Here is a 19,745-nt window from a genome sequence, read left to right as displayed (position 1 = left end):
GTTCAAGCCCCACGAACTTTCTTTCTCTGGAACAAGGCCAGCCGTGGATGCCTCTCAGGCTCGTTGTGAAAAGGGAACTAACGCAGGTGAAAATCATAAGGTGGGAAAGTCTGTTATTTGTCATCAAGGCCACGTAAGCGGCCTGATTGGCGGGAGGCCGGGAGGGAGGCTGTCGGTCGTCAACTGCTGATTATCTGCCGTGTTGAGGTCCCCTTCTTGTCAACGTCATCGGCCCTTTGGCCTGTCCACGTCCTTGGTTGACAACATCCAGGCCTCCCATGGGCCCCTCCCACGTAGCAAGGGCAGGGGGGAAAGGCGGGCCCCCCACTCCCGCTCCCAGCCAGCAGACACAGCCTCTGCCTGCTTTCTGTGGAGCAGGGCCCGGGCCGAGCAGGGGCAGGACAGCCGAGGGTGGCCAGTTCCTCTGTGCCAGGGCCTGCGAAGGAGATGTTTGTCTAGGTCGTGGAGACCTGGAATGAAAACAAAGCCCACCCCAGAGTCCAGCACAAACGTCCTGCCACTCACTGCTGCCTGTGGGATTTCGGATCGTTACTTAACCTCTTGGAGTCTCGGTTTCTCTCATCCTCAAAATGGGGATCATTCCACCCTAATTAAAAGGGTGAAAATCAGTGATATCCATAAATCCCTGCGCGCGTGGCTAGTCCCGTAACTGGTAGCTATCTTAGCTCTCCTTCTGCGTTATCCATGTGCCACCCGCTCCGAGCGATGGACACATGCGGCAACATCGCTCCAGGAAAGGTGGAGGCAGCACAAAGTGACTCACAACCCGGGTGTTTACAGTGTCTTTGCGGAGCGCATCCTAAGTGCAAACCGTGCATTGGCTCATTCAGTCCGCAAATGTTGCAGAATTGGCACAACTCGATTTCGCTCACTTGTAGCTCTCTGTCGCCACCAGCACCGCAAGGTCCACGAGGGCAGGGGCCGTGTCTGGGGAGTTCTCTGGGAGCTTAATGAAGACTTGCTAGACGCGTGAACGCGTGGGGCGCAAAGCGACACTGAAGAGGGTCAGGCAAGGAGGTAGGGGTGGGAGGCCTGTGTTCCAGCCGCAGTTGTGCCTCCAAAACCTCCCCTTGACCTGGAGCCTCCACCGACCTTCCTTCAGCTGAGAGACACCGGAGGGCCGTGGGGGACCAGACCCAAGGAACCCTTCCCCAGTGACGAGGCGTCCATTCACCCACTTCGGTGTCTCTGAAAGACCCAGAGACGGGCTGAGGCCCCAGCCTGACAGCAAGTGTCCAAAATAACAACGATAAAAAAGGAGTTGATAGGGGCGCCTGGGTGGCTCGGTCATTGAGGCTCAGCTCATGGTCTCGGGGTCCTGGGATTGAGCCCTCTGTTGGGCTCCGTGCTCAGGGCGGAATCTGCTTGAGATTCATTCCCGCTCCCTCTTCCTGCCCCTCTGCCCCCATTTTGCACTCCTCTCCCTCTCTGTCTCAAATAAAGAAAATATTTTTTTTTTAAAAAGAGAATTATGATCTCGGGATCCCACGTCAGGCTCCTTGCAGGGAGCCTGCTTCTCCCTCTGCCTGTGTCTCTGCCTCTCTCTCTCTCTGTGACTCATGAATAAATAAATAAATAAAATATTTTTAAAAATTTAAACATAGGGATCCCTGGGTGGCGCAGCGGTTTAGCGCCTGCCTTTGGCCCAGGGCGCGATCCTGGAGACCCGGGATCGAATCCCACGTCGGGCTCCCGGTGCATGGAGCCTGCTTCTCCCTCTGCCTGTGTCTCTGCCTCTCTCTCTCTCTCTCTCTGTGACTATCATAAATAAATAAAAATTAAAAAAAAATTTAAACATAAATAAAATTTTTTTTTATTTTTTTTCATAAATAAAAATTTTTAAAAATTAAAAATGGGGCAGCCCAGGTGGCTCAGCAGTTTAACTCCGCCTTCAGCCCAGGGCATGACCCTGGGGTCCTGGGATCGAGTCCCTGCACCGGCTCCCTGCAGGGAGCCTGCTTCTCCCTCTGCCTGTGTCTCTGCCTCTCTCTGTGTGTCTCTATGAATAAATAAATAAAATATTTAAAAAATAATAATAAAATTAAAAATTAAAAAAGAATTGCTAGAGAATGGAAAGAGTAGCCCCCTCTCGGTAACTAACAGAGGGAGGAAAAATCTAGCTTAGTCCTATGTAATTAGCACAAGCCATGACCTGAGCCCCTGCTTTCGTGGGTGTAGGGTGGTGCCACATGTAGGACACAGTCACTGGTGCCCACAGCCCTCTTCTGTGATCCAGGCTGTCAGAGACAGGAGAGAACCATAATATCCAGGAGGGGGAACAACCCAAGTATCCAACAGCTGATGCGTGATGAACAAAATGTCTCCCGTCCGCACAGTGGAGCCTCACGCAGCCGTAAAAAGGCACGAGACACGAAGTGTGCATGCACCCCGCAGCGTGGATGGCCCTTGCAAACACGATGCTGGGTGGAATCAGCCAGGCACAAAGGCCCCACATTAGGATCCCCTTCCTAGGAACATCCGGAGCAGGGAAAGCTACAGGTGCAGAAGGTAGATTAGTGGTTGCTCAGGGCTCGGGGGGGTTGGGGGGCAGCGATAACTGAAGGCCACGGGCCTCCTCTTGAGGTAAGGACAGTGTTCTCGGCTGTGCTGATAGTTGCACGTTTCGGTGAACATACTAAAACCAGTGGTTTAAATAAATAAATAAATAAATAAATAATAAAAACCAGCGGTTAAAAATAGCAATAATAATAATAAAATAAAACCAGTGGTTACACGCTGTGAATGCAAGTCACAGGGAATGTGAATTCTCTCTCAAGGAGCTTGTTGAGCGAGAGAGCATGAGAAGGGGAAGGGGCCTTGAGGTGGGGCAGGAGGGTCGAGGTCAGAAACACAGCCCAAGCCCTGTCAGGCTGCCCCCCCCCCCCCCCGCCGGCTCAGGCCAGAGCTATGTGGCCCCCAAACCACGACTCGGGAAGATGAATTGGCCCCCGAAGGAGTGGGGCTGGGTCTCTTCTCCCCTGACAGCTCCCTCTCTGTGTTTTTTCTGGCACAAGAAACATTCTGTCTTCTTGTATAAATAGGGGAAATTTATGATAGTTTTCCCCCTTCTCCTCCCTGGTGGGCTACTCCGAAGGGGCCCCGGAGGAGGAGGGAGATATAAATGTGGAACGACTCGAAGGAGTCAGAGATCTTGGCTCCGGCCCCTGCTGCCCTTTCCCTCTGCGTGTTTGACCATCTGGGTGAGGAGGCGGCGGGAGAAAAGGTGCAGGCCCGGGGGCGGGGGCGGGGGCGGTCCCCAGGCAGACATCCAACAGGAGGGGCCCCGGGGCAGTTAGGGAGACAGGGTCAGGTGAGACACAGGGCCCTGCCTGGCTTGGGTTACTTCATTCCCTGCGGCTTGTTGAGGCCGCTGATACGGAGGGAGGAGAATTCATCTTGGAATCTCAGGAAATTACAGAAAAACTTAAGTATGTGGCGAGTTTGGGAGAGGTGAGTCACTCCCTCTCCCCCTGAGCCTCATCCATAGTGGAAGGGGCGAGGATTAAGCTCATCAGGGGCGTTTTTTTTTTTTTTTAAAGATTTTATTTATTTATTCATGATAGAGAGAGAGGCAGAGACACAGGCAGAGGGAGAAGCAGGCTCCACGCGGGGAGCCCGACGGGGGACTCGATCCCGGGACTCCAGGATCACGCCCTGGGCCGAAGCAGGCGCTAAACGGCTGCGCCCCCCAGGGATCCCCTCTTCAGGGGGTTTGAACTGGTTTTAGCCACGGGCTCCTGCTCGCACACAGTCTGCAGCAGCACCCGCTCGGGCACGGCTGTGAGCCAAGCTTCCGGGGTTGAGGGCAAGGTCGGGGCGACAGACGCCCCGGGCTCCGCGCCACTGTGACGGGTTCGGGCCGCGTCAGAGCATCTCCAGGGTCCCCTTCTTTCTCGTCTGCAGGAGGGGACCTGCCCCACAGCGGAGAGCTCAGGCCGGGCGGGACCACAGCGCGAGGACTACTCAGGTTCCTCACGGTAAAGTAGAAAAGCAGGGATTCCGGCCGGGCCCTGCCCCGAGGACTGTATCAGCCAACAGGCGTGACCCCTGGCACCCGGCGAACGGCACCCTCCGGCCTAGTCCGTGACCCCATGTAACGGCGCGGGCGGTGGGCACCGCCGGGTGAGAGGTCACCGCAGGACGGAGGAAGGCGACGCTGCTGCCGTAACAAAAAGGCCCCGAAACATCGCGGAGAGAGAGAACCGCGTTTATTTCTCAGGTAACAGTTGGGCCGCGGCAGCTCGGTGGCTCGGCTGGGCCAGTCGCGGCCTCCTCCCCGGGATTCCTCCTGGGCCGCGAGGTCAGAGGTCGGTCTGGGCGAGCTGGTCCAGTCACGGAAAGGAGAACCCATCCAACGTCTCAAGGCTCTGGTGACATTATTGGCTCCCAATCCCCTGTGGCCACATCTGGCCGCGGGGGCGGCTGGGAAATGGGGTGTCCAGCTGGGAGCCCCTCTGCCCTCAAGCAGCAATGAGAGAAGGGGCTTTTATCGAACAACTAGCAGTCTTTCTTTATATTTTAAATATTTTTTTATTTGAGAGCATGAGAGAGGGAGCATGAACAGAGGGGGGGGCAGAGGGAGAGGGAGAAGCAGACTCCCCGCTGAGCGGGGAGCCTGACGTGGGGCTCGATCCCAGGACTCCGGGATCATGACCTGAGCCGAAGGCAGACACTTAGCCGACCGAGCCCCCGGGTGCCCCCAACTGGCAGTCTTAATCCACGGCTCAGACCCTCACCTGTGCCACCCTCTTCCTCTTCCCCTCCCAAAGGAGGGGAAACAGAGGCCACAGTCCAGGAAACAAGGTGATCTCTGCGAGGTCGCCGGGTTCCCACGGCCATCACAGCCGTCACAGGACAGTGACTTGGAGGCCTCGCTCCAGAGAGAACACCCTTGTACCCATCTTCTTCACAAAGATGTGAGACGGGCTTTAGCCCCCGCTGCCCACCTGCCACTTCCTTGTGGTCTTGTCCTGCTCTCTAGCCCTTGTCTCCAGCCACTAAGTGTGACTACAGGTGTCGGGGTGCAGTGGGAAGGGAAGGCGAGACCCAGGCAGGGAGGCCCTGCTTTGCAGCCAGCGCAGGCTAAGTTTTGGGGCCAGGCGAACCCAGCCACCAAATGTGTGACCTGAAAGGGGGAAGCTCTCTGAGCCGCAAAGGACTTTTCCAGAAGTAGGAATAAGAAGCTAATTTGTCAGGGTCGTTGTAAGGATCACATAGGACACACCCGTCTAGGACATCCGGGCCGGCACAGAGGAGGCCCTCAAGAAATGGGAACTGCTTTTACTTGGGTGTCGGCAAAGCCAGCCTGGTCCGTGTCCCCGGGGCCTCACCCAGCCTTTGCATGGTCCTTTCTCGCCCTCGGCGTCTCACCCTCTCGCCCCAGCGTACCACTCGCACCCTCTTCTCTACCTCCCACCCTCACGCCCTTCCCCCCCGAACCGTGATCTATGCTTCCCACCTCCAGCAAGGCCTCCCTAACTGAAACGTCCCCACTTGGCCACTCCCCACCCCCATCTTCTCACTGCCCCAAGGCCTCCGCCTTTCCACAACTTTCCAAGTGTCCTGTCTCTCCCTTCAGAGAGCCCGACCCCCCACCTCGGACAGTGTGCGGCAATGGAAGGGGGTTCAGATTAGTCATGAGGCAGATGAGAGTCCAGATTCCCGCTTTGCCACTTTCCAGTTTTATGACTCTGGCAAGTCACCTCTCTTTGGACCCCTCCGGAGGGGCTGGGTATGTGGGGGCTGGCTCATAGCTTGAGGGGACCTAGGGAACATCAGTTTCCTGTGCTCTCCTCCACACCCCCAGCCCACACTCCAGGGACTGACTCTCTACCAAAGGGAGGTACTGGACCAAGAAGGTAATTCCCCCACCAAGGCCCTCACGGGGCAGGGAGCGGGTCGGGGGTGGGAAGAAGTGACCCTTAAAGTCTGGGCACGGAGAGGGACCGCCAACCCAAGAGCCACAGCAGAGGCCAAGAAAGAACTCAGGCACCCCAGCCCGCTGGGTGTCAGGGGCTCACTCTTCTACTCTCACCACGTTTGCCCCAGTTGTTGGACCAAACCCAGGGATGGGGGGGAATTGATCTGACCCGGGTCTTAGAGAACTCATTGAGCTCTTAACCCCTACGAGGTTCCATGCCTCTGGCTCCAACCTTCTCGGATCAAAAAAGCGACATTAATAACTACTGTGTACATAATGCTGCCCACGCCGTTGCCATTGTTCTAGGCACTTAACACAGACTCACTAGGACCACTAACTCCATCTTGCAGATGAGGAAACTGTAGTCTGGAGAGGTTAAGTCACTTGCGCGAGATCATGCGGCCAGCCCGAGGCAGGGCTGAGATTCAGAACCAGGCCTTCCCGCTCCAGATTCCAGGCTCTCAGCCTCCGGGCTGGAATAAGAGCTAGCACCGCCCGTAGCTGCTGTTTGCCGAGCACTTGGAAAACATCACGTGTATTTCATTTAAGCCCAAATAACCCCCTGACGTGGCTACTGTTCAAATGATCCCAGGTTTACAGATCAAGAAAGTTAAGGCAGGGGAAGCCCTGGGTGGCTCAGTAGTTTGGCGCCTGCCTTTGGCCCAGGGTGTGATCCTGGGGTCCAGGGATCGGGTCCCACATGGGGCTCCCTGCATGGCGCCTGCTTCTCCCTCTGCCTGTATCTCTGCCTCTTTCTATGTCTCTCATGAATGAATAAATAAATCTTTAAAAAAAAAAAGAGAAAGTTAAGGCAGAGAAAAGTCAGGCAACTTGCCTGAAGTCACACAGCTAGACAGCTTCAGACTCCAGCTGCTTTGCCCCACGTCTCCCACCCGCACCCAGCTCCTCCTTCTCTGGATGGGGTTTAGCACCCTCTTCACAGCTCTGCTTTACCCCCCCACAGCCCCCACCATTCCATTCACTTCTGTCCCTTTCCTTCCCCCCCTGCCCCCAATCTCAACCCCCAACACTCCCCCCCTCCCCCACTACAACCTACAAACATTTTGATCCATCTCCTTCAGCTCCCACAGAATCAGATGAATTTCACAAAAAAAAAAAAAGACCATGGGACATCCCCCCAATCAGGCCCCCACTGCGCCTAGCTCTTGAGCCCCCACGGGAGGCCCCACAATGGCACGGTTGGAGAGTCAGAAATAAAATCCTCATTCAACTCCCCCGCCCCCACTTCCCATCACTCATCTGGGAATCCAGGGGGAAGAAGGGAGCTAAAGTGCAGAGCGTTCATTTAATATTAACAAATTGAAATGAATTCTTTTAATGCCAATTAACTTGGAGCGGCCCCTTATTAATAGTAATTTAGATTCATACTTGGGAGACGTGGGGACGGGGACTGGGCCAAATGTGCCCAGAATGTCAATGTGACAACAGAGCTGGGGAAGTCAGAGGGGAGGGGCGGTGGCAGTTTTACTTCTGCTGAGTTGGGTTCTGCTTCTCTCAGAGAAGAGGACAAAGTCACAGGAGGTGGATCTCTGGGGAACAGGTTACTCTTGTAATTTGATTTTTGTGCCTGCAATGAATCCAAAGAGGCTCAACCCTATCACACTATTTTGAGGGTTTACTTCACAGTAATGCAAAAAAAAAGGGGGGGTGGGATTTCCTCAGAGCCGAGATTTATCCCAGACTATGCTAAACCAGACTACAATGACCAGAAGTGATCAAGTCCCCAGGCCAGCTCACTCCTCCTTCTTTGTGTTCATTCAAGCCAAGGTTGAGATCAAAATGGGGTGCCCTAATCCCTGCCACCTCCACCTTAGTCCCAAGTAAAAGAGAGGACTAAACATTGTGTTTCTCCTGGGAATCTTCTTCCAGAAGGTAAGAAACCCAACAGGCGTACACTGAGCTAGCAGCTTACGTTTAGGGGAGAAAAAAAAAAATATCTGCTTGTACTTTCTTAGAATTTAGAGAAAAGATGAGAATGAAAAATTCAACTCTGTGTACTGAAGAGTTGCACAGAATAAAGCCAAGGAGAAAGAGCTCAGCCCCAGACTAAAAAAAGTCAAACAGAAATTCTGCTTTCTCTAATATTGCGGGCTCTGGGGTCCTACCAAAGGTACCCAGAACTAGAGCTCTGAATGTAGCTTTGACCCAGGCAGGACATTCTTCTTCCTAGGTGTCCCTCCTTGGCTGGGAGGGCGAGTCAAAATTGAAGCTGGGAATTGTGGACGTTGGAGGTGAGCATCCAGAGATGGAGGAGAAAGGAGTGCAAGGGGGGCTGGGGAAGGTCAAGAAAATGTATAAAATGGTGAAGTTTATAAAATAAAAACTTTAAAAATGGCTTAACATACAAAAGATCAAATTTAAAGAACAAGTCAGGTTTTAAAAGGAGGTAAAATAGAACAAAACTGAGAGATTAAAATAAACAAAAATGAGGGTAAGGCATAAAACACTAAAAGGAAATTATTCTTTACAAGAGGAATGATTGGAATTAATCCAAAGACATCTTGTTCACACAAACCCCCATAGAGTTTCCCAAACAATAAATTAATTTACCCAACAACAATAAAAGAGAGAGAGAGAGAGAGAGAAATCAACACAAAACTGTTTCACACAGAGAAAAAAAATCATGGAGATTCAATAGCATAAAAAATGAGTGAGAAAGGAAAAAAGAAAGAAAGAAACTTGCAATCTGTTAAGTGATTACTTAAAAATAGTGAAATTGAAAAAAATAAAAATAAAAAAAATAAAAAATAGTGAAATTGGAAGATGGGATGGGAAAAAAAAAGGAGGATGTGATGGAGAAAGGCGGGAAACTGGCACCTTCAGAGAAGTGAAACTTGCAAAAACAGAAGGTGTGACGTCCCCAAAGAAAAGTAAACTCCCCGTAAGTAGAATGCTCCTCCCCAAAAGAAGAAAATATAAAATTGATCTCAAAAGTACCACTCGCCGTCCCCCCCCCCCCCCAGAAAGGTATCTTAAAAACGGACCTAATCCTCCCCTAAATCGGAAAGAGATGATACCAAAAGTAAATGAGTACAAGGCCTGGACCCTTTCCGAGTAAGAGACAAGCAAAAGCGGCCTTGGCGTGGCCGCCGGGCAGCGAGGGGCTGGGCCTGCAGGTGCGGGAGGCTCAGCCGGAGGCCGCTTACCTGGCGCGGTCCGGACGGGCAGGCGGGCGGAGGAGCGGGCCGGGCGGGGAGGGCGGGGAGGAGCGGGATGGAGAGGGATGGAGAGGGATGGAGAGGGATGGAGAGGGATGGAGAGGGATGGAGAGGGATGGAGGGCTGGGGAGGAGCGGGATGGAGAGGGATGGAGGGTCGCGGAGGAGGGGGATGGAGAGGGATGGAGAGGGCTGGAGGGCTGGGGAGGAGCGGGATGGAGAGGGATGGAGGGCCGGGGAGGAGAGGGATGGAGAGGGATGGAGAGGGATGGAGGGCTGGGGAGGAGCGGGATGGAGAGGGATGGAGGGTCGCGGAGGAGAGGGATGGAGAGGGATGGAGCAGGATGGAGGGCCGGAGAGGAGCGGGATGGAGGGCCGGGGCGGGGGGACCGAGGAGGGCTGGGGAGGAGCGGGGCGCGGGCGGCGGGCGGGCTGGAGGCCGGGGAGGCCCGGGGAGGCCCGCGAGGACCGGGGACCGGCGCGTCTCCCTCCCGCCACCCGGCCCGGGCGCTACTGAAAGTTACAAATTGCTTCCATTATTAGCTCATCCCGGGCGTCCTGGTCATTGGCCCGCCCCGCACCACGTGGTCCCTCGTCCCAGTCGATGGGCTTTCTAGTTGCCGTCCTCGGTCTGTCCCCGGGCTCCGGGCAGGGAGGGGGCGCGGGGCTGGGGAGGGGCTGAGGACGGGGGTCTCGTCGCCCCCTCGGGAGGGCCTCCCCGTCTCCGCCTCGTCCGGGCCCGAGTGGCCGCCCCAGGAGGCCGAGAGGACGCAGGGGCCTGGGCACTCCCGGGAGGGCACGGACCGCAGGAGGCAGGAGGCAGGAGGCGTCGCCAGGGCGCGGGGTGGGGGGGGTGGGGGTCCTCGCAGCGCCCATCCTCGCAGCCCCCTCAGCCCCCCCACCCCGCAGCCTCTCCGCCCGCTCCGCCGGGCGCTGCTCCAGGGCCTCCCTCCGGATCCGGCCTCGGCCCACGCGCGGAAGGTGCTTCCCTGGGCATCCCCAGCATCAGCGCCCGCGCCCTGGGGGCACCTTGTCAGCCGCCCCCGACTTTGCAGCCCTCCTGGGACACTTGGAAGCAGGTGAACAAACTTGAGCAGATACCACCAAGAGGAGCCGCCGAGCAGGTGAGCCGGAGGGGCGCGCAGCCCGAGGCCCCTGTCCCTCCTCCCTCCTCCCTCCGTCAGTCTGTCCTACTGCATCCCTGTCCCCTGCGCAGACACAAGGCGCCCTCCCTCCCTCGGAGGCGTTGGGGCTGGGGCAGGCGTCTGTCGGGTAAGCGGGTCCAGAGCGGCTTTCCTCCCCGGGTCTGGGGACCACCGTGGCAGAGGGGTCGCTTCTGCACCTGGGGAGGACGGGAGGCAGTGGGGCCTGAGCCCCGAACAGGCTGGGGTGACTCCTTCCTTCTCCAAGTGCAACTTGCGGGAACTTCAGAAAAGTTTTTTGAGGGAAGCCAGCAGGGAGCAGGGTCGGGGTTTGAGGGTTAAGGGGGGGGAGCGCTGTGCTCCGGGTACTGAAGGAAGGATGCCCGAGTCTGTGACCCCCTCAGGGTGGATTATCGACATCCCGAACTGCCCACCCAGCAAACTCTTAGGGACGCTTGGAGATCCCCATAGGGGTCTGGGCAGACAGGCGAGAAGTAGCAGCCGAAAATAGCCATTTCCCACTCTCCCCGGCTGGGGGAGGAGGCCGGGGGCGGGGTTACGGTGGGGGCCTCAGCTCTGGATCACCTCAGCCCCTGCCCCCGGACCTCTCGCTGGTTTAGGTTAGGAGGACACAGAGAGGGAACAACTCCCAAATTTCTTCTTTCCTCCTAAACCCCTTAGGATCCAGAGATGCATCTCCCACCCACCCCCACCGCCCCCAACCCCACCTCCAGCGCCCCCTGCACAATCTTCTTTCTTTCTCCAGCACTGGAGGGAGGGCAAGGAAAGGAGGCCCTACCCGGGGCCGGGCTGAGATTGCCCCCCACCTACCCGCCCCCCAGGAAGAGATGGGTCTCGTAAAAGGAGTCAAGGGCAGAGGGTGGTTTCAGAGGGCGCAGCTGAACTTGGGCCTCCCCGGTAGAGAGTGGGGTCAGCAGGCAGGCGGGGCGGGGCTCCGGAGCCCTGGATGCAGGACCCGGAGGCCCGGCCTGGGTCTGACGATCTTGGTGGCACCTGAGGTTCGTGGGTCCTGCACAGAACAGCCGGGCAGGGGCAGCAGGCACAGTTGGGCCAGTTCTTGGAGAGGCCGGCAGGGGTTGTGTATCCCAGGAGGGACAACCCTCACCCCAGCTCTGGTGTCCCTGGCTGGCGCTCAGTCCCAACTCCAGAGGCCGCTTGGCCGGCCCAGGCCTTTGTTTGGCGGCGCCAGGGTTTTCTCTGCTGGCACCTGCTCCTCCTGGAGCCCGGAGCCCGGAGCCCGGAGCTGGGCCCGCCCCGCTGAGAGGCTTAAGAGGCCGCAGCCACGGCTGGCACTGCCTAGGGACACGGTCTCCGGACTGTGGGCCTTGAGAAGGACCTGTCCAGGGGCAGACATGAAGGTGATCAATACCCCAAAACTAAGCCCTTTTCTTTCCTCCCATTCTGTGGCCCTACACCTCTCCAGCCCGGAGCAGGGGCATGGAAGGAACATCTCATCCCACCCTAATCCCAGAATTGCCGGGGAAGCCAACTGGGGCTTCTATTTGCCACCCTCTTGATGAACCCAGCTCTTTTTGCCCCTGCCTCCCCAACACGCACACGATGCTCCTCCCAGGGTCTGCAGGGTTGTCTCTCGTTTACTCCGTCCTTCCTTCTCTTCCCCTCTCTTTTTTATTAGGATTGATGGAGAGACAACAGTTTGGTAAGGCTCCTCTGAGCCTATAGCGGGGAGCTGTGGACTCAGCCCTGACTTCTCAACTAGGGGGAACAGCCCCATTCCTGGACCCTTGAAATTGGCCCCCAAGTGGAGGGAAGTTGACAAAGAATGGCCTGAAGGATGGCTGGCCTGGCCCAGGAAGGAGCCCCTACCTGGGGAGGGGGCAGGATTTTGCTAGATGCCTGTTGCAGAGAGAGGATTTAGAAACAAAGGAAGAGAGAAAGAGGTCGAGGAAACAGCACAAAGGACTGGAAAATTTGAGAATGACAAAGATAAAAGACTGGCGAGGGAAGGAGAGATTTCCAAAACCCTCAGTGCTAGGAGGACGGAGGGCCTCCCGGAGAGTGGGGTGGGGGGAGAGGGGTGACCGTGAAGGCGGTTTGATAAAGGACAAGAGCAAGAAGCAGAGCTCATTTGTTTGGGGAGACGAGAAAGGACAGAAGGGAAGGAAAGAGAATACAAAGGGATGGAAGGGGAGCTAGGGAGTAAAGGAAGGGAGAGGCGAGAGGGAAGAAAGTAAAAGAGAAACAGAAGGGAGAGAGGGAAGGCGGAGAGGAGGGAGAGGAAGCGGGAAGGTGGGGCAGAAAGAAAGCAAAAGGGGAGAAAGGAGCAATAAAGGACAGAAAGAGGAAAGAAAGGAGAGCAGGAAACCGGGCTAACAGAACAGGGGTCCCGACTGGAGGAGGGAGGGAGGAGGGGAAGGAGGCCCGCTGTGGCCTCGCTGGGGTCCCCAGGCTCCTGGGCGCCCCACTGGCCCACCCCAGGCTACCTGGGCCGAAGCCTCCCCACCGGCTGCCCCCCACCCCGGGGACGGAGGTGGAGCTTCACCACTGAGGCTTCTCCGGGAAGCACCTGCCTGACCTGGGGAAGGACTTGTTCTGTGGCCACACCTGCCTCAGGCCTGGCCCCGCGCGCCTCGAGGCCCAGCAGGTCCAGATCCGGTTCCAAAACCAGGACAGGGAGCCGAGGCGGCGGCCTAGAGGCCTCAGCCTCCACGCCTGCCCCCCCAGGCGCCTCCAGCGACCTTGGGCCTCAGTGGATCGTAGGTCAGGGGAGTCCTGTGTGCTGGGGGGCCCTCCGTAATTTGGGTGGGCCTGCCCATATTTGTGCAGGTGAGAGAGGGGTGAGGAGAGGGCCTGGTTCCCCCACCCACAGGAAGGGCATCTTCATTTTCTTCGTTGGTGAGAAGAGAAGTCTCTGCGCCCCAGACAACTTGCTTCCAGGGCCGGGGGCTTCTCCACCCCACAGAGGGTTGGACTAATCTGTAAAAGGCTTGGTGTGAGGTTTTGGGGTGCCGGAGGAGCCAGGGAAGCCGCGCATTCTTGAAAGAGAACGAGGACATTTCCGACCCGGGCAGGTGGATCCTAGGGTATGGCCCTGACCTCCGGTAAACACGAAGAGGGCGTTTGGCGAGGGGCTCTAGAACGGCCGGGGCCTGCGGTGCGCCTGCGGCCTGTTGGGCCCTGCTCACGCTCCGGGGACACTGCCCGGCTTGATTCGGGGGGTGCTTTCTTTTTTTTCTTTTTTCCAGAGGGTTGCTTAAAGCCAGTTGGGTGACTCCTTTGTTTCCCGATAATGGAAAGGGGAAAGTCACTGAGGTCAGGCCGACCTTCCAGGGCAGCACGGCCTTGGGGATGGGCCGGAGGGCCCTCAGACAACCAGCTGGCTCCGGGGTCCCCGGGGAACCCTGCAGTTCCTCTCGGGGGGCCTTGGCTTCCAGCTTCTCCCCCCTCACCCCACCGCACCCCTCCCCTCCCGCCGCTGCTTCCCTCCCTTTATCTTTCTCCCTCTACTCCCCTTGTTCCCTTCCTTCCTTCTTCCGTGCCCTCTGAGCTCTGCTTCCCGTATCACGGAGCCCACGCCGGGCTCTCGCCCTGTCTTTGTACCCCAGGGGGCCCTGTCTTTGTACCCCAGGGCTTGGCTCCGAGACCTTCCAGCAGGCTAACACGAGGTGCCTCGGGTCTCGGGTGTGGGGATGGGAAGTCGGGGGTCAAGACAGGGAGGAAGCTTCGCTACTCGGGTGCAGGATGAGTCAGCTGGTTTCTCCATCAGCCGTCACATCCCCGGGGCGCACCCCGGAAAATCTTTACCACCTCATCCATGTGCCCGACTGCCCGGGGCGGAGCTGCTGGTGCCCCCAAGACCATTCTCTCCTGGGCTGAGTGAGGCCTACGGGGCTCCCCTTGCCTTGGCCGCTGGGGTGGGAGGTCAGGGATGCAGGCCAGAGCCTCGTGCTAGGGGAGAAACAAAGCCTGTCTCCCCACGCCTGACCGCGCAGGGGCCCCCCTTCCCACCGACAGACAGGCTGGCCTGCTCCGGGCCCTTGGCTGTCTCCCCGGGAGCACCCCATGAGCCAGGCCCACGGCCCTGTGCGTCCGCTCCGGTGAAGAAGGGAGACCTCGCGCTCCAGGCCCTGGTGAAAGGGATGCAGACTGTGCTCCAAGGAGCTTCCTTGCCCCAAATGGCCCCACAGGGAAGGGGGGAACCTGCTGCCCTCCGCGGACCCGAGCGTCACAGCCGCCTTCCGGTGCCGACGCCGCAAGTCGCTCATGCCACTGGGCTCTCCTTGCTGCCTCGGCCTCTGCTCACCTCCCTGTGCTGGGATTTTCTTACTTGATTTCAAAGTAAAATGTCCCTCCCCTTCCCGGATCCCGTCCCTGCGCGCCCAGCAGACCCTAAAGCCGCGGCTGGTAAGCGGCCGCAGCTTCCAGCCCTGCTCACAAGCGACTGTTGGTGAATTCAAATTCTCTCCTGGGCGGGTGGGCGGGAGGGCAGCTGCGCCTGCCTCGCCTCTCCCTTGCTCATTGATCCATTTTGCAGGGCACCGGTGGTCAGAGTTGAGACCAGATTGCTTCAATTGGTACGAAATTAGCATTTTGTTGTTTTTTTTTTTTTTAAATCATACCGAAGGCCCAGATTTCTTGCATCAAGGAATAGGAGGTCTTGGGGCGCCTGGCTGGCTCCGTTGGTAGAGCATGGGGCTCTTGATCTCAGGGTCACGAGTTCAAGGCCACACTAGGCATAGCACTTAATTTAAAAAAAAAAAAAAAGGAGTAAGAAGTCCACGCGGACCCCCACCTCGTCTCTGGCCAGGGGTGATACAAAGGCTCGTTGAGGTAGAGGAATGGATGGGAAATGAGCAATTTTCTCCGTCTCCAAGTCAGCAGTGCCAGCTGTTCATCCTCTAGTATCCATTTCGTACCTACTATGTGTAAAGCATCACCTCTACCTCAGTTTGTCCTGTCAACGGCAATTCCTGCCACCGTGAGGCCTCAGCGCGTGTGCACAGATACACAAATAAATCAATGGAAAAGAAAGTCTGGATTCAGCGGATTCTCACTGCAGCCCTCCCTGCGCCTGGCCTCAGGGCCCCTGTCCTCCCCGCCAGCTACCCAGACCCACTTGGCTGAAAAACAGGACGGCCCTGGGGTTCATTTGTTTTCCCCCCTGGGAAAATATCAGAATGGGAGCCAGAAACCTACAGTGGGATGGGCGGACCGGAAAGCCCTGAAACCAGCGGTTCGCTCGGGGTGGTCGGCAAAGGGGCCTGCAGAGGCGCCTCCTGTCCTCGAGGCGTGCGCTGTCGCCGCGCGGGGGGACACGCTTCTCTGGGGCGCTGAGCGGGCTTGGGGTTCGCCTTGGCGGAATCATGTGCCCGAAGGTGACAGCGTGTGCCCATCAGGTGAACTGCAGCTGCCGGGGGGTGTGGGGGGGGTCCGAGCGTTCCCGCACCGGGCTGGAGCGCCCTGGGCCCAGCCGCCTCACAGGAGCAGGTGCGTGTGCACGCCCGCGTGGGGGGCAGGCTGCACACAGATCCGAACATCCCTCTGCATACGTGACCCTCCGTGCATGCGAGAGCGTGCGTACCCGCTGAATTATTATAAAATTACCCTGACCCTTACAGAAAATCCATACCAGCCTCGGCCTTTCTCCCCCGACCTCCCGACCCCTGGGGTGCCTGAGGAAAGCGCTGACCCGGTCACTGCCTCCCCCAGTCAATGAGTCTCTCTCCATTAGCATAAAACATGAATCTGCTGGCAGCTTGACAAATTATAACTAGCAGCCAGAGTTTTGCCAACTGGCTGGCTTGGGCGCTGTCTATTTATCATTGAAAATGGTAAATCATAAGAATCCAGATGACTTAATTATTCAAATCCACCCAGGACCCGGAGAAGCCGCAGTCCCGTCAGTCTCCGCCCTGGGCTCAGGGAAAGGGCAAGAGGACGGTGCTGGAAGCTTGGGGGCTGGGAGGCGCGGGGTCCAGGGCCACCCCTGTCCTCCGCCTGGCAAGCCAAGCGCTGCTTCCCTGCAGCCGGTTGTTTCGGCTACTGACCCTCCCCAGGCTGTGCCCTGCCCCCGGCTGCCTGCGGGTCCCCTGGCTCCCACGGGGCCTTCTCTGCTCCCTTTGTGTGGCTCTGTTAGCCTGCTCTCCTCGCGGGGCCTTCATTTTCTCCGCTCCCACGTTCTCTCCTCGGCCCTCCCTTCCCCTCCCCGCTCCCCACGGGTGGATCCCGACCTCCCCCCACCACAGCACTTCCGGCTGGAGAAGCGCCTGGAAGCAGGAGTGCCTGGGGGACCTGGGACCTGCTGGGCCCCCCCACCCCGTACACATCGCCTCCGCTCCGTGGCTTCCGGGAGCATCATGCGTGGCTTGGGCGGCAGTAGGCTGTCAAGGGGCGCCCAGGTGTCCCCTCGCTGCTGACACGGGCCTCCTCAAACCCGAGCAGAGGGGGGATCGCTCCCTGTGAGTCGTCCTGGAAAAAGAGCATCTGTTTGCAGAGCAACTTCCCATCCAGAGGTCTTCACCTGGCTGCGGGCCCTCGGGTCTCCGGGCCCTCGCGACGCGGGGTGAATGTGCACCAACACGTCTCCTGGTGTGGACCCTGCGGGACGTGCGGCGGAGCTGGGTGGTCCACCCCGCACGGGGCCGCGTCCCTCCTCCCCAGGGCTCCTGGGGCGCCTCCAGGCCTGGTCTTCCGGGCCCTGTTCTCTCGGCGCGGCCGGGCCCTGTCCCCAGACCCTCCTCTGCGCCCACTTCGGGTCCACAGATGCCTGTCGGTTTGGTTCCAAGCGGCCACGTCAGCGTGTGTGTGTGCGCGCGTGTGTCTGCACACTTTCAGGAGTCCTTATGCTGGAACAACAAGTGACAATGTCCCCACCAACAGGACACCTGAGGAAACAGTCCTCTCACTCCCCACAATTCCATTTTAAGGCCTCTGAGCGACGCGGCTCTCAATAAAACGTTGGCCTTGCCAAGTCATGAAACTAAAGAGGGGGCTGCTCCTTTCTGCCACCGACGGTTGGTAAGTTCCTCCTTGAGTCTAGCCTTCTTTCCCGTCCAGGCGGGAGCGCGGGGATGGTCGGGAATGGCTAGGGGACACCCCTGCTCCCAGAGAACGTCTGTGGCACAGGGGGGCACCCCAGCCCGAAGCCCTAGAACCCGCGTCCCTTCCCTCTCTCCTTCTCCGCGCCTCTCTGAGCCAGGTTCCTATGTGACCACAGGGGCAGTGGCAGGGGAAAAGCGGGAGTGGAGAGGCTCAACATTCAAGAGCAGGCCGGCCGCCGGCCGCCAGGGAGATCAATACGGCAGATTGATTGGACACACGTTTCTCCCACTTGTTTTTCTCCTGCTGGCTCAGCGCCCCGCCCCAGGCTCCAAGCAGGTGGGGGGAGAGCCCCGGCCTCTCCCTGCCCTTCTAACTCAAACAGGCTCCTAATCCCCTGGTGGAGGGTAAACAGCCTCCAGGCACCACCCGACGGACCACAGAGATGCCGCCTGCCTGCGGGCTCTGCTCCCCGCGCCCCGCAGCCGCCCCCCCAGCCCGGTGACTAATTAGCCCGCCAGCGAGAGTGAGCCGAGCCGGGAGGAGCTGCGGAGGCCTTTGTGCCGCCCTGCAAGCCCAGCTCGGAGCTCTGGATAGTGTCTCAGGAGCCAGGCCCACGGCCCCCTCCCCACCCACTGGCTCCCACATCAGCTCAAAGGGAGAAGGAGGCTTTTTTCTCTGCACCCCTCCCTGACGCCCCCAGCCCGCCCCGGCTCCCCTTGGCCGTTCACAGCTGGCAGGCAGGTGGGGGATGAGAGGGAGAGTGGAATCGGCTCCGGAAATCAAACGACCCAATAAAAAATTAATTGTCTAATTAAAACCATGAGGAAGCCCCTTGCCAGAGTTTGGCTGTGAGTCGTCAGGGCCATAAAGGGTGGGAAAATGAGTCTCAGCTCCTAATAAATTCCTGATTTGCAGCTCGGTCTATCAGCGAAGGAGCGCTGAGCGTTCTGCTTGGCTAGACCTCCTGGAGGTCATTCCCTCCTCCTGCCGCCCCAGCCCAGGTGATTGCACCCACTGCCACCTCCACGCATCCAGCTCAAGCCAGGGAACGGGGTGTCTCCCAAGGGACAGAGAAGCCCCTCCCGGAGAGGGCCAGCGTTCCTGACCCCTGACCTGCTGCCCCCCTCTGCGTACCGGGGCTTTCTCCAGGAATGGACCCTTCTCCAGCTATGGAGGTCCTCGTTTGGGTTAACTCCTGACCGCTGGAAACAGGTTCGCTGTGTAGATTCATTATTTTTGTGAAAAAGGCATTTTTACCGAATTCACAAGCCAGCGGGTTCCCTCCCCTAGACTTCAGTGCTGATTTTTGCAGGTGAATGACAGGCAACCAGGCTAAGAAATGTAATCTTCCCCACGCTAAAGGGCTGAGCACGCTCTGCCCCGTTGGCCGAATCTTCTGGAAGGATGAACACAGAGCTAGTCCAGAGAGGGGTGCAGATGGGGACCCAAACCCTCTCCCTGAGCAACTGTACGGAGTCTCCCCTTGGGTCGGCCCCAGGCCTCTATGCCCGCCTTTTCTGGGCAAAAGCAAACGCGATGAACGTCGTCGGGGCAATCATCTGTAGCAGCAGGAGGAGCAAGTGGTGAGCATACAGCCTCCAACATCGTAATACATGATTCTATTTTTTTTTAAGATTTTATTTATTTATTCATGAAAGACACAGAGAGAGAGGCAGAGACACAGGCGGAGGGAGAAGCAGGCTCCATGCAGGGGATGTGGGACTCGATCCTGGGTCCCCAGGATCATGCCCTGGGCCGAAGGCGGCGCTAAACCACTGAGCCACCTGGGCTGCCCCACATTATTTTATTATATAGGATACAACACGGGACATGTACCTGTGATTCACTTTTTAGACAAACACAGGAGAACAAGCCAGGGTCGTGTCAGGACGTATTACTCCGTACGCGCCTCTACTCACTAAACGCTTCCGGCGTCCCCTTTTTATGATGGACCCTATCACTGGTCTACAGGATACTCAAGACAACCCTTATGAACTATGAATTACTTCTGGACGGATCCCCCAACAGCAAGGTTCGTCACCAATAAGGACCTCCAAGAAACGGAGTCGCACACCCTGAAGACACCTGCGGTGCCGCCGCCTCGTTGGACCGAGGGCCCCTCCCCGCAAGGTGACAGCTTGGAGCCGGGGCTACTCCGAGGCCGCTCCCTGGAGCCACATCTGGAGCGTGTTATTTATCTTTCCTGATGATCCTTCCCTCGTTCATCTGGTTGTTATTTTTCATCCCCAACAGTGAACTAAGCTTTCCCTAAGAAGGAGAAAAAGGAAAGGAAACAAATTCCTGAGCCCATCTGGGTCAGGATCCCATTTCAGATTCCAGCAAGTTCCCGCGCACAAGTGTCACGGTGGTGGCCGGGGCTCCCCGCCCCCAAGAGCCCCAGGCCCGGAGACTGGGGTATAGACACTGGTACGGACTCGCCTCACCCCCACCGGGAGCCCTG

At 57.9% G+C, this 19,745-nt stretch overlaps 1 long non-coding RNA gene across 1 annotated transcript; it reads left to right on the top strand.

The window, feature by feature from the left end:
- The first annotated feature begins 9,623 nt into the window (after nucleotides 1-9,623).
- LOC140616980 (uncharacterized) lies at nucleotides 9,624-12,252 on the top strand. The gene is made up of 2 exons (XR_012017273.1): nucleotides 9,624-10,243; nucleotides 11,919-12,252. It is a non-coding gene; the product is annotated as an uncharacterized lncRNA (long non-coding RNA).
- Nucleotides 12,253-19,745: the final 7,493 nt, after the last annotated feature.

The sequence above is a fragment of the Canis lupus genome, chromosome 25 (genome assembly GCF_048164855.1).
Source record: "Canis lupus baileyi chromosome 25, mCanLup2.hap1, whole genome shotgun sequence".
NCBI lineage: Eukaryota > Metazoa > Chordata > Mammalia > Carnivora > Canidae > Canis > Canis lupus.
This window is presented reverse-complemented; position numbering and strand designations above follow the sequence as displayed.